The 2,997-nt window shown below is 38.6% G+C and overlaps 1 pseudogene; it reads left to right on the top strand.

Annotated features, from left to right (window-relative positions):
* The first annotated feature begins 897 nt into the window (after positions 1-897).
* On the top strand, positions 898-1,828 carry LOC110057935 (carbohydrate sulfotransferase 11-like; annotated as a pseudogene).
* Positions 1,829-2,997: the final 1,169 nt, after the last annotated feature.

The following is a 2,997-nucleotide window of genomic DNA, read 5'->3' on the forward strand; positions in this document are numbered from 1 at the left end:
GAATGCTCCTATCTCCGAGACTTATAGTTCACAAAAAAATAACTCTTGCACGCCTTGCGTGCCTATGTTTAAAACAGCTCCCAGTCTTGTTTCATCAAATATGAGTAGTATTTTCTTTTGATTTGGCAGGATCACGGCCAACAGTCAAAGCAGTTTGGAATGCAAATAAGACTTTGCTTGAAACGAAAGAGCTGCTACAGATAATAAAGCATTTTCCGTGAGTCATCTGGGACATTGATATAACTACCTGCTAGTTCTTACCTTAGAGGAGATTTATTTCACCCGGTAAAATAAATGGTTTTATGATGCTTGTTATGACTCCGTTCTCACTTCCGCCTGAGGGGCTTCCGGTACTACGCACGGTTATGACGTCACATTTCTCCATGCGTTTTCTCTCCCTTCACGTCGATTGAAGAAAGCATCGTGCTGGAATTTCATCCCCTCCTCCACCCCGTCTCCTCCGGTACATATAGTCTTATTCTGGGGCTCGCCAGCGGTTTTCACCCTCACCTTTGCTGAGAACGAAGTCGTTTAAAGGTTAGCTCTTCCTTAGAGATGAGTGATTGGCAAATAAATGCTGTACACTTTATTGATTTAATAAACGGTCACTCACGTGGCCAGAAGTTTGCCAGTCCAGGAGTTATCCTTCTTACCCACTTCCTCCGTTCTCATCAAACCAAGCTCGGCCTACCCAGTGCTCATGCGCGGCTTTGTTAATAGCATGCGTCATAAAAAAAGATAAATCAAAGTAGCTGAATAGTGTTATTAAAACATACAAATTCAGTCTAGACAACGTGGGGTAAGTGTCTGGAAACATGATTGGAATTATTAATGGCAAACAATTAAGACTTCATTAGGCCTTACAACTCAAGTTCAGCTAAGATGCTTAAACTAATGATGGTTAAAAGTGTACTTGTAATAAATTTGATTAACATCATTCACAAACAGGACTCTGCTAGCATCAATCACAGTTTGAGGATGGAAATAATTCGTTTGCAAGAATGAAAAGCTCGAGTCCAAGACTACTGCAAGAGGCACAAACGTAACGCCGACACTGTACTTAGGAAGGATCTTCATTATTTTAACGTGTTTCGTAGCAGGAAAGTTATTTACTGTTTTATACCCAAAGTCTCAAGTTCACAATGGAAAAAGGAATTGTCTGTCTTGGTAGAAGAGGACAAGCAAATTTATAATGGCAGTTTGAAAAACAATCTAAGAAAATTCCCTCGACAAGAAGTGGAACCAATGCTTAAGAACTCTTACGTTCCTAGTAGTCCGGGATCCTATGGAGCGGGTGCTTTCCGCTTACAGGGATAGATTTGTGAAAGATAACACGTATTTTTATCGAGCGTATGGTAGAATTATCATCAAACGATACAGGCCTAACCCAACAAAGCAGGCCCTTGAAATAGGCAGTGGTGTGACTTTTCCGGAAGTCACGAAGTATGTGATAGAAAGACGAATGCGGAAAGAACACCGGCAAGCATTTGACAAACTATGTCATCCCTGTGCTGTAAACTATGACTTTATAGGTCGTTTCGAAAATCTCTTTGAAGATGCTCGTTATTTGATAAAAAAAGGCAGGAATTGACGACCGCGTTTCTTCGCATTTGTTTCGTTCGTCTAACACCGCCGCTGCCATATTACATTACTATCCTCAAATTCCTAAGCAAAGAATTTTTCAAATGGCAAAGATTTATGAAAGTGACTATGAACTGTTTGGTTATTCTTTTCCAGGCAAATTGGGAGCACCTTTGAATTCAACTGATAGCCAGTAATTGCACGCGTTATTTTTTTAGGGCTAGATTAAAAGTACTACAAGAAAATATAGTCAATGTGCCGACAATGTGTGATAGTGCTTTTGGAAAACGAGCTAAACGATGTATTCAGGAGCGAAAAGGAAAATGTTACGTCTCGGGTTGGTTTTCCAGTGTGAACTGAGAACTGTTGGGAATAATAGAAAATACAATCCAATTCCTAAACGCTAAATTTACTGCGAACAATTCTGACTTGGCTGCTTGGAGGCTTGGGGGCATGAAAGAAAAGAGATCACACAGCAGAAAAATGGTGGGAAAGTAGTTTATTTATTTATTTATTTATTTTTTCCTGGTCTAAGATAGAAGTTAGAATTTGATTACACTATTGAGATTGACCCCTTACATACAGGAAAAATAATAGGGAGAGCAATAAAAAATCCTTGTTAAATTTTCAAAAAGTAGCGAGAAAAATGAGAAGGTTCTTAATTCTTAACCTTTTGTGCAACTGCAGATTGACTTTAAATTGACTTTCGCAATCAGATTGAAAAACCATCAACAAAATGTTCTCCTCAGATTTAGTGATTTATAACCATGCACGCAGGTTATCATGAGAGTGAGTCAGCCGGAGTCATGAACTAATTAAGAGAGTATACCTGAGCATTTATTTATTATACCAGTCAATAAATATGATGCTTTGTCTTGACTGAGATTTTAAATATAATCGTTATTAATTTATAATATTCCGTTACTTCGGGATAAGTGCGATGATCTACCCTTTATTTACTCAGTAGAAAATATTGACGATATTTACGTTTCAAGTTGTGTTATAAACCCTATTTATAAATAGTTGCCTATTATAAATTCTTTTGTAAGTATTAAAATTAACCTAACTAACCTCGTTTTCGAGTTGATTTTTCAAAAGAATTTTTTGTCCCAAACGAGTTCGGTGAGTCAAATTCAAAGACATGCAAGAGAATCTATAATTGGCAGCCATTTATGAACAGGGTCTATATGTATGGGTTATTGACCAAGTGTGGGGTGGAGATGGCTGGATATTGGCCAAGTTCTTTCTTTGCGTGTTTATGGACCGAGACGGAGTCGAGGTCCATAAACTCGCAAAAAAAGAACGAGGCCAATATCCAGCCATCTTGACCGAACAAGTTTGGTCAATAAAGGATTTGTTATGTGGCTTTCGGGCAAATTTTTCTAGCGGGACACGGCGAGTAGTCCCGAGCGGGCA

The sequence above is a fragment of the Orbicella faveolata genome, unplaced genomic scaffold, assembly GCF_042242905.1.
Source record: "Orbicella faveolata isolate gen_17 unplaced genomic scaffold, um_ofav_v1 contig_25, whole genome shotgun sequence".
In the NCBI taxonomy this organism is placed as follows: domain Eukaryota; kingdom Metazoa; phylum Cnidaria; class Anthozoa; order Scleractinia; family Merulinidae; genus Orbicella; species Orbicella faveolata.